The following is an 11,541-nucleotide window of genomic DNA, read 5'->3' as shown; positions in this document are numbered from 1 at the left end:
CTACATTGCAGTCATGATCAGACAGTGATGAAAGTCTATAGGATCTTGAAAGAGGTAGATCTTACTCTGTTTCTTTTCCCTTGGCTCCTCCCAGATTTCATACTTCATGAGCGATTCAATCCAAATAACAATTTATAATGACTAGAATACATTTTGTTAAAAAGCCTCTCTCCTTTTGAAAGGTAATAAGATTATATAATTGTCTTATGCAAAGCTAGTTCTTTTCCGCACAGAAAGAAATTAAAGTCCCAATTACCCACTCATCTTTAGTTAATGGGATGTTACAATGCTAGATGCAGTTTTGTTTTATTTTTTAAATATAGAAAACTAATATGCTCTCTTCATGGGAAAGTTGAACAGAAACAATGCTACACACCAAAGAAAATAGACTGTCACTCGTTTGCTATAATGGATAACATTGTGCATTCATCTTTGATGTCTGTAAGTTTGATTCAGCCTTGGGTAACACAGCAGGTACTGCTGGTATTAACCAAGTGCAGGATCTTCAGGAGTGGAAAGTCTGTCTGATGGGGAAAGTACAGTAGCACAAGTGACCTGCAACCCTGATTTCATCAGGAATGATGTGCATTCAACCCAAACAGCCCCATAGGTGGATGGAACTACACCTCTACCCCGATATAACACAACCCGATATAACACAAATTTGGATATTATGTGGTAAAGCAGTGCTCTGGGGGGCGGGGTGGGGCTGCGCATTCTGGTGGATCAAAGCAAGTTCGATATAACGCGGTTTCACCTATAACTCGGTAAGATTTTTTGGCTCCCGAGGACAGTGTTATATCGAGGTAGAGGTGTATCTTGGAATTTATGGGGATAGTGTAGGCAAGGGATATAATGAGTCATGGCACCCCTCAGGCAGCCACTCCTGGTAGTACTTCCATGAAGCTCTGACTTCCCCCCTCAGCAAAACCTTGGGGATGGGACAGAGGTACAAACACTGCCTACCCTCCCTTAGGAGTGAATCCCCAGAAGACCAAAGTATTTATACATTCAGTGGTTCAGTCATTCCTAAAATGGTAATCCTTTATACTTCATTTTAGAAATGCATACTGTGAAGAGCCATGCCTGAAGTGATGCTATCCCAGACAGAAAAATATGACTTCAAACCTAATGGGATTCTCCTCAGACCAGTACGTGCTGGGAGCATGAAGGAGGTAATGCTTTCCGCATCAAAGAAAAGAATGCATATCATCCCCCCTGGAGGTTGTACAGATGTTGTATCTACATGCAGGATGTAATACTAGAGGGACTAGTTATATGACCTTCAATTACTCTTCCTGAGTTAAAGAAATTCTGTAAAACAGTGGAAAGAGTCAGTAAAGTTTGGTATTTGTTCATTCTGTCTCTAGCAGGCTACACTTTGGGGAATTTGTTTTCCCCACATAACAATAGAGCAATATTGTAGTTTCAGAGAAGGACAGCACTCTCACTCCCAGAGACCAAGTGTAACATTTTCAATATCTCCTCATTAACTTGAAGGCCCAAGTCCCATTTTCAATACCACCTAAGGGAATCTAGTGCTTTTGAAAATGGAACCTAGGCTTCTAAATGACTAGGCACTTTTGAAAATTTTCTGTGGTGTTTTGTGTAGCAGCAGAGGATGGGGGTTGAGATTTGTCATTAGTAGAGCTGGGTGGAAAGCGGTTTTCCCATCCTGGGAAAATATTCCAGATTTCTAAAAAATGTCCTATTCCAAACTGGGACCAAAAACTCAATTTCAAATTTTTTTGGAAACTGACAAAGCAAAAACAAAACAAACAAAAATTCAGTTTGGGTTAATCAAAATGTTTATAATAAACCTTTTTTTTAAGTTGCGAAATTCATCAAGACTGACCTGTTCCCACAGTTTCAATTTTGACAAAACAATGTTTTTCAAGGGGAAAAACATCTTGTCAAAAAATTCCTGACCAGCTCTAGTCATTATGTTGCTCTACTCAAGCAATCATAGTATATGTCTATTTTCATCTGGCTGCATATGGATTTACACATAACATCTCAAGAAGGGACATTCTTCTGAGAAATCTATCAGTCATAAGAGAAATTAAAGAGGCGAATAAAATTAAAACTGGGACATTATTAAGATACTCCTCCTACCCGCCATCTGTCTCTGACTAATAATTAGCTAAAGGGTAATGATGCAGCATGGCTGCTGTCTGGGTTGCTGGGGTGCAGTCTGTAGGGGTAGTGAGAGGATTTAAACTGATGAGTGAAGAGGTGTTGAAGTGAAATGAAACAGCATCCAGGTCAATGGGAAGCTGGAGTTGCTCCAGGAGATGTATACTCCCCCCTCATATCAGATGTCTGCTGGGATGGTTGTGAGAAATGACAGACACTAAAAGGAGGACAGCGTGCTGATAAAGCTACAGCAAGGGATGCAGAAATAACCCCTGACTCCTCTGGTTTTTATTATCATGATATGCATGTATGTGTGATGAGACATCCATGATATAATAGTTGTCCTTAACGGTCAGATTTTACCAACAGTTGCCACTATACAGTATCTGAGACACTGTATCATTTCCCTACAGTTAGACTAGAAAAAAAATCTTAGATATCAATGTAGTAACTGTTGGCAAATGCAATCTCTTTAATGGTGAACTGGCTTCACCTATTTACCAGTGGCATCCACAGTATTGTACAGGCACAACAGACTTACCCGCACAATTTGTTGTGCTATTTTTGTGTTATAGCTATCAGGACTGAGCTGATACTTTCAACTCTGGAGATGTATCTTGTTGCCTGCACAGTCATTTAGCCAGGTAAAGTCCCCCTCCTCAGTATTGAAAAAAGAACTCCACCAAAAATGCCCCGTTTCAAAAGCTGAAATGTGGGAACTGTTTACTTTCTAAGAAGTATACAGCTTTTCAGCCTATTGAAATTTTAAAAAGAGAAGAATTGCAAAGAGTCTAGATAATGTGTGTTAAAATCTGTATTTCCCCATTTCTGACTTGTTTTTTTTCTATAGAGAAAACATGTCTCAAATATGTAATTGTAAGACACACAGGAAAAGACAGTCAGGAGATGTTGGGTCCATTGTATATATAATCCACTTTTTTGGGTTAGAGGTTTTCATGAAAGGCTGGAATGGCTTCAAATACGTTTTACAAAGTTGCATCAGTACCCAAGAGGCCCACACAGCTCCATTTCAGGCTATAGTATAATACACATTTTTACAAAATTGTCTAATAGCCATTATCCCTGAGACCAAGATGGTTTCTTGGGTAAATCTGTGTTATGACCCCCCATTAAAGTAAATGATGCTTATATTATTTTCTTGCCATTAAAAATGCAATTGTTTAAGTACAAAGATGAGCACTTTTTTGTTAGGTTTTTGCTGCTCCAGTGGCACAAATGTCTTGTAAAATCAGCTTAACCACTCAGATGAAGATTCTCCTGAGTGAAGCTGCACACCACGTTCTTTGCAGCATAGATGGTGAACAAAGAGGATTGGCCAACCAAGGAAGCATGGTCGGCAAACCATTGTGTTATGGCAAGCCCCAGTTAGCATAATGGCCCTTTGGAATTACAGACAACCAGTATAGTTTAGAGAAATTCTAAATATCAGCTAGAACCAGCCTATTGTGGAACTGGCCCCAGGATCATAGAGACACACATGTCTCCTTTATGTCCTGCCACCTCTGCCCAGAGTATACAAGGCACAGTTGAGAATCTGGTCCAATGTGTTTAATTTCAGGTTTGTACCATAATCCAACCAAAAACCAGCAAATGCAAAGTCATAACAATGGACATATGATCCTTGCCCACCCCTGGACTATATATGGGGACAGCTTTGGCTTTCCACCCAGTTTGCTATTCTGTGGAACATAAGAACAGTCATACTGGGTCAGACCAATGGTCCATCTAGTCCAGTATCCTGTCTTCTGACAGTGGCCAATGTGAGGTGCTTCAGAGGGAATGAACAGAACAGCTAATCATCAAGTGATTCATCCCCTGTCGTCCATTCCCAGCTTCTGGCAAACAGAGGCTAGGGACACTTAAAAGCATGGTTTTTGCATCCCTGCCCAGCCTGACTAATCTTAATAATATTTACTTGTATATTATACATTTAATCATTGTGTCTAGGGCTTGATCTGGTGAGTGCTGAGCTCCTACTGAAGTGAGGATATGGGGTGTTCTGCGCCTAGCTGCATCAGGCCTTTTATCTTTATCTGGCTCCTCATACGCAAGACACTGGCAATTACAAAGGTTTGTAGAAATTTGCATTTGGGGAAAGCAATGCAGATTGTAACTGTTTCGAATGTCTTATGTGACAAGCCCCTCAGGAAACACTGTTTTGGATGCTAACTCTCTTGTTACCATATTAATTGACTTTGTCATGACAGTTTTGGCATCTGAAAATGACTGTGAACATGCTGTACTCCTCAAGAGACCAATCAGGGGCAGGGGAAATTGGTTTACTGGTTTCCAAACAGCATGTGCTAAAGGTGCTGCTATTCAAGCATAGTTTAGATTCCTCTATTTTATCTTGAACGAGGAGCCAAAGACACTGCAGACTAAGGAAAATGCTGCTTGTATTTAGAACTGAGGAGAGGAACCTGAGAAAATTATTTCTCTGCCAGTGGGATTTGTGCAGTGAGTTTTGTATGTGGGCAAATCTGAAAAATGTGTGTCATAGTAGCTAAGGTGGGATTGGGTAGCTGAAGATCGAGGCTCTCAGGATCCTATGAAGTCCTGAGCACCACCTGAGAAATGCTGAGAATCATCTTTGAGTGATTTCAGCTCAGCTTGCTGCATTACGTGCTTTCAGTCTAAATCTTACTATGTGACCAAAGAACTCACTGTCATAACGAGAGACTAGGAATGAAAGGAAGGGAAGTATTGAAAATCAAAGAAATGGGTGAGCTGCTGTGGCCTGCAATGTGCAGGAGGTCAGACTAGATGATCACGATGGTCCCTTCTGACCTTGAAGTCTATGAGTCTATAATAATATCTGCTCTTTTAATTTATGCTGAGTTTTTATATTAAAAACTAAGAGATTTTCATTTCTAGTTTGCTTTTGTTCTGCTTGGGGAATGGGGGTCAGTGGGAGGCTGCTGTGGAACAAGTTTGAAGGCTGTGAAAAGTGTGGACCATGATGGGGAGGGAAGAAGGGGAGGAAAAGAATAAGGAGAAGGAAATTACTTTAGCATGAAACTAACAAGAAAAAAAGAGCCTGATTCACCACTGCATTTCTTCAGTTTTGTACCTGCGGAACTCAGTTGAAGGGAATCGTTACACCAGGGTAAAGCTGCAGCAATGCAGTGAATCAGGCCCTAAAGGTTAAATATAGGAAAATTCCTTATATCCTGAAAAGCACAGGAGGATGAAAAGGGGCAGATACGGCAGCAGTGCCTCTTACCTGATACATGTTTCAGGAAGTCAGAGAAGGTCTTTTTGTGCAAACTCATTTTCATGCACTTCGTGACATTGGTGCAATGTTAGTGCTGTAGGTCCAGATCTGTGAAGCTGTCACACAAAGAATCTCAGTGAAAACCGAGTAGAGTATAAAAGCAAAAAGACAAGGGCATAAGTTGTTACTAGCTCTGTTTGGAAACAGACTGGGGGAGCAGCTGGAAGAACCCTTCCTTTTCTCCCTCTGTTATTATGTGGCTAGTCCTTGAATTCAGATTGCCAAAGGGCGTGGGGAGAGATATGATAAAGGAGGGCTGGGGCCCCATCCCATCCACGCTAGCCAAATGACCAGGCAACATATAGGAAGAAGATGCACCATTACAAAGATTGTAGCAGTCACTGGGCAACCCTGGTAATCCTGGATGGGGATCCTGCCACAATGCATTTCCCCTCCCCTCCCCCGGGGCTGTATATGGCTGCATCCCCCCAACAGAGGCCATCACATAAATCACTAATGAAGCCCATTATATGCTAGAAGCTATATATGTTTCCATAAAGTGGTAGTACCCAGTAATAGCACAGAAATATACAAGGACTAGAAATGTTGATTACTGGAGCAATGCCACCACCAAGGTAATGAAGGATTTAGTGTCCCACAAAGCAACAGTTCTTGCAGATAGCTTATGTCCTAGTAAGTGGCGGAAGGGCATGCCAAGAGGTACATACTGTGCAAAATATTGCCTGGGGTTTTTTTGTTTGAAGGGGGGGTCATTTGTTTTTTCTTTTCCACCCATTTAAAATCCGTACATCTGTAGCATGCACTAGCAGTGTAGTCAGGGAGAGATAGAAGGATCAATGGAAGGACTGAAGTGAGAACATTAGTAGGTCTAGGCTCTGAATGACAAAACATCTATTACTCATTTTACTCACATCCATATCTAGAGTTAGGGAAGTCGTTGACACACAAGACGTGTATAAATTTTTCCATCAGATGATATAATCTACTACTAAAGGAACATTTGAAAAGGCAACTAAATACTACAGAAACCAGCCTGCATACTAAGTACAGAATTGTCCAAAACACATGGTGTGAACTTTACAGCCCTTCTCATTTGCTAAGTTCAAGAATTCTCAGGAACTCATGAAACACTATATGAATTTGTAAAATCACCAGCATTTCTTCCAAGGGGGCCTCGGGAGTGTAGAAAACTATCCTGGCAACAATATCCAACTCTTTGAGAACACCTAGCTATGTATCTATCCACATTTGTCTGTGGATTTTTAGTGTACCAAACATCATGATATCTAGGCACCAATATCTCTACAATAGATTATTGTGTGATAAGATCTTGAGTAAAATTCTGCTTAGTTAACTACATTAAAGAATTTAGATACATTTTGTACTTTTCCTAGAACTAGACATTTTCTTTCTTTACCCCATATGAAAAGAAATACAGCAAGGTTTTCACCCTACGCAAGAATCTTATGGCCTGTATTTTGTATGAAGTGTCCATAAAGTACACTTGCTATGTGCTGCATTATAGGATAAAAGAACCTATAATAGTTTTAAAGAAACTACCAGGGGGAGACAAGGTTCCTTGTCACCAATGACTTGGCTCCTCTCGTAGCTTGATAAATACATGTCTCAGTTCCTCCTCCACTCCTCCAAAATTGGTTACATTTTTTTTCAATTGTTCCTTGATTATTCTGAAGCTTTCTGGATTTCTCTCTGAAAGAGCATTACCCAGGCGGGACTGACATCTAGAGTCTTTCACTGATAGTTTCTAATTTTGTTGTTATCCATGGGGTAAGAACTTGTATTTAGCATAAGATACATAAATAAGTGCTGACAGACAGGGGCGGCTCTAGAAATTAGGCTGCCCCAGGCAGGCAGGCAGCGTGTGCTGCGCCGCGGTCCTCCTCCGGGGTCGGTCCCGCCCTCCCCGCTCTCGCTCCAGCTCCGTCCCGGCGTCAGGGGCCCCGCGGACGCGGGCCTGCCGCAGGCATGAGGCGCGAGGCTCGCCGGAACCGCGGAACAAAACTCCCTCGGCACGGGCCTGCGGCGGGCCCGGCGGCGGGGGCGGAGCGGCTCCGGCTGGCCCTGCCGCTGCGGCCGAGGGAGGTCCGAGCCACGGACGAGGTCCCCTCCCCCTCCTCGTCAGTCCGTCGGTCCGAGGCCGCCCGCCGTGGACCCTCCGCGGGCGCGACCGCGGCGGGTCCACTCACCGCCCAGCGCCCAGCTGCCGCCCCACCACCCTAGGCAACAGCTTGGGCTGCTGACAGAGCAAGATTACAACATTTTTCCTTTACCCTGTGACAACACCTGCGTGCAAGGGTTATTTGGAAGCAGAGGCATAACTATACCAGACCAGGCCAACGGTGCATCTACCCCACAACAGAATATTTTTCCTAACTCCCATCAGCTAGTGGCTTATGATCTAAACTATAAGGATTTGCATGCCATGTCAGTCGAATAATTCCAGAAAACTTACACTGGTATAAAACTAGTGTAAGAGGGTTCAGTATAGGCACTAAAAGTCAAGAGAAAAGAAAAGAGTATTCTATAGGGAAATGGAATATTTCTGTAGGGAAGGGAGTAGAAAAGTCTGAGAGAACCAGAAAGTATCTGGGAGAAGATGACATGAGTGAGTGATGTAGGATATTGAGGCAAGTGCTAGGGTTTTAAAGGCAGGATGGGGCAAAGTAAAAGGCTGTTTTATTTCAAACAATTCAATGATAACAGCAAAGCTTTACAACAATTAGTTGGTTTCAAACATATTGTCACTGAATTTGATTGAAGAAATCCCATACTCTTTGTAATCTGGGGTGGGCCGGGAGAAGGAAATTGCAAAGCATTTGCCAAAGTCTTTAGCAGATTTTATGTGGTCTCAGCCCCTAATGTCTCTACTACAGAGAGGTGGACAACAGGCAAAAATACTTTGCTATCTGCTCATAAGCCACTTATGGGAACAGGCCTGATTCCCCATTGTCTTTGATTTCTAGTAGGGCTCTTCGATTAATTGCAGTTAACTTGCATGATTAACTCAAAGAAATTAATTGCAATTTAAAAAATTAATTGCAATTAATTGCCGTTTTAATTGCACTGTTAAACAATAGAATATCTATTGAAATTTATTAAAGATTTTGGATGTTTTTCTACATTTCTATATATATTTTATTCTGTGTTGTAATTGAAATCAAAGTCTATATTATTTTTTATTACAAATATTTGCACTGTAAAAATGATAAAGAAAAGAAATAGTATTTTTCAATTCACCTCATACAAGTACCATAGTGCAATCTCTTTGTTGTAAAGTGCAATTTACAAATGTAGATTTTTTGTTGTTACATAACTGCCCTCAGAAAAAAAACAATGTAAAACTTCAGCGCCTACAAGTCCACAAAGTCCTACTTCTTGTTCAGCCATTTGCTAAGATAAACAAGTTTGTTTACATTTACAGGAGATAATGCTGCCCTCTTCTTATTTACAATGTCACCAGAAAGTGAGAACAGGCATTTGCATGGCACTTTTGTAGCCGGATTGCAAGGTATTTATGTGCCAGATATGCTAAACATTCATTGTTTTTTACAGTGCAAATATAAAGTGTGCACTGTACACTTTGTATTCTGTGTTGTAATTGAAATCTATATATTTGAAAATGTAGAAAACATCCAAAATATTTAAATAAATGGTATTCTATCATTGTCTAACAGTGCAATTAATCGTGATAATTTTTTTTAATCGCACGATTAATTACAATGATTTTTTTTAATCACTTGACAGCCCTAATTTCGCATAGTCAGCCTCTCTTATGCACAGTGAGTATCACCATGTACAGGTGTCAATGTCTACACAAGATGCAAGGCAGTGGAGAAACAGATCCTTCATGCATATCCTTTTCCAAAGAGTTAAAGAAGTCATCAGAGTTATAAGCCATGCGGCAGTGGTCTCAGTCAGACAATCCATTTTATTTGTCTGCTGGAGAAAACAATGTGCTGTTTCCAAGAGCACTTTGTCCTGAAGTGACTGATGTGGCTGCTGCAGTGTATTTGGAGGACACCATGTTAGGCATAAAGAATCAGGATCCTCAGTTAAAGCACAGCAAGAAATCAGAGAAGTATATTCTAACCATAGACAAAAAGACAGGAGAGATGAATCAGCTACAAGAGCTGAATTCCTCCTCCTTTGCCTCAGGAAACAAGATAGGCACATAGCGGGAGCTCTGTTCTCTGGTGACTTGTCTTTCAATTTACAGAGGAAACTTTAGAGTCATTGATATTATTTTACGTCCAGACTAAAAGACACTAATGCCCACTTTTCAGATCTAGATTCAGTGATACAAAAACTTTAGAAATGTTGGGGGGTAAACATCCAAGAATTCTCCTATGAATGTACGCCTCTGAATTCTTGCTGTGCTTTAACCGAGGATCCTGATTCTTTTTGTTTAACTCTGTCTCAGCTGTCACTTTGAACCGGCCACCTGCTCCTCTCAGGAACCTCCAGCACAGGGCACAGGTGGGGCATTCCTACATCCCAGCTACTTCACAATTGCTATTCAGTCCTTTCCAGCCACAGCACAACTTAGGGCTGCCTTAAGCTTGCTTCATCTTGTGAAAGAGGGAAAACCAGCTGCTGGCAGCCCCAGTATAGGTAAGGCACCACCACACTTTCTCAGTCCCGGCACCAGGCTCAGCACTGGGACAGGGGAAGAATTCCTCCCATGTGCTCCAGGACAAAGCACATTGTTAACAAAATAAACAAAGATTGGAATCTCCCTTCAGGACTCAGCATGCTACTCTCATTCCCTGCATAGGCCTCTGCTCCTCCTACCTGGGCTGGCTTGTAGCAGAAAGCTTGGTGGTCTTTTGTGCTCCCTTGGAGGATAGTTTAAGGAAGAGATCTGGGAACTTATTACCTTTACGCAGTGCCATGTCTTTCTCAGAGTTTGATCAGTCAGTTTGGTCTCCCACCACTCATTCAGCCTGGCATCTCACTCTCTTCTTCAGAGTTTCTGTGTAGTCCGCTCATCCGCTGCAAAAGCACCCAGTAATCCAATTACTTATTCAGCCTCTAGGGATCAAATACAGGCATCAAAACATTCCTGCAATATGCAGGATAAACATCGCTGGAAACCCCTGCATTTTGACTGGTCAGAGGCCTTTAACTCATTGATGGAGTGTTAATGTTGTCATGACATGAGATGGATCAGTGAATAGGTGTAGCGCCTGGATATCAGTAGCCAAAATATAGAATTTCCTCATGCCATTTTGTAGCAAAATTGTACATAAAATTCCTTTCCAGTTGTGCCTTTAAAATATATGGCTTGTCCCCTTTATCACAGATATGGTTCTGTCCTGTGGGGTTTTGTTTTATTGCACATTTGTTTCTTTTGCTGTCTACTCATTTGTTTTCCTGGCTGTGGCTCTTAGCCTACTCATTTGTCTAAGTAAAATTGTCCTTGACCGTGCATCACCCTCCCCCCTTTCTGTTGTTTCTTTCTGTCTGGTCACTCTGTACCATGGCATCTGTGTAGTACTGTACTACTCATTAGTATGCTCCATGAGTGGCTTACCAATGGGGGAAGAAGGTAAAACAGGATCTGCATGGTGGTTTAGAAACTTGTCCAGCTTTTGATAAAATTGTGCACAGATTGTTCTTGACTCAGATAATAATCAAGCGCTAATGAAAACTAAACTGAAGCAGGTGTCACTGGTCACAAGTTCCTTTGAAATGTATGTTTGTCTTCTTACTTTACTGAATCCGAAGGAGCTGATCGAGACATTATTCCCTGTGTATATTCATCTGAAGGCATGACAGTCAGTGCAGATACCCCCAAAATAACCCCAAATGATTTACCAGGTCTGGGTAAAGCTAAGCACTAATTATAATCTGAAAGTCAGAATCTGACCAATGTGCAGCTTTACAGATTAATATATTAGGGCTAAAAAATGACTCACAGTATCTTAGTTTCCCTTCCCTCACCTTAGTGTAAAGGTAGCTAAGATATGCTGCACTTTCTCTCCAGAGGTAGTGCTGTGGGAATGAAACAAATCCATGACTGATTTCCTGAGGGAATTTGTAAAAGCACAGACTTTTTTAGCAGTCAGTAACTCAGCTGTCCACCTAGCACCTAGATGTGCATGGTCTGCCTGGTAAAACATATGACA

General features: G+C 41.6%; 1 long non-coding RNA gene across 1 annotated transcript; it reads left to right on the top strand.

The window, feature by feature from the left end:
- Positions 1–964: 964 nt before the first annotated feature.
- On the top strand, positions 965–4,216 carry LOC120393699. The gene is made up of 3 exons (XR_005592113.1): positions 965–1,175; positions 2,712–2,780; positions 4,105–4,216. It is a non-coding gene; the product is annotated as an uncharacterized LOC120393699 (long non-coding RNA).
- Positions 4,217–11,541: the final 7,325 nt, after the last annotated feature.

This window comes from Mauremys reevesii, linkage group 1 (genome assembly GCF_016161935.1).
Source record: "Mauremys reevesii isolate NIE-2019 linkage group 1, ASM1616193v1, whole genome shotgun sequence".
NCBI lineage: Eukaryota > Metazoa > Chordata > Testudines > Geoemydidae > Mauremys > Mauremys reevesii.
Note: the sequence above shows the minus strand (reverse complement) of the source record. Positions and strands in the feature narration are given on the sequence as shown.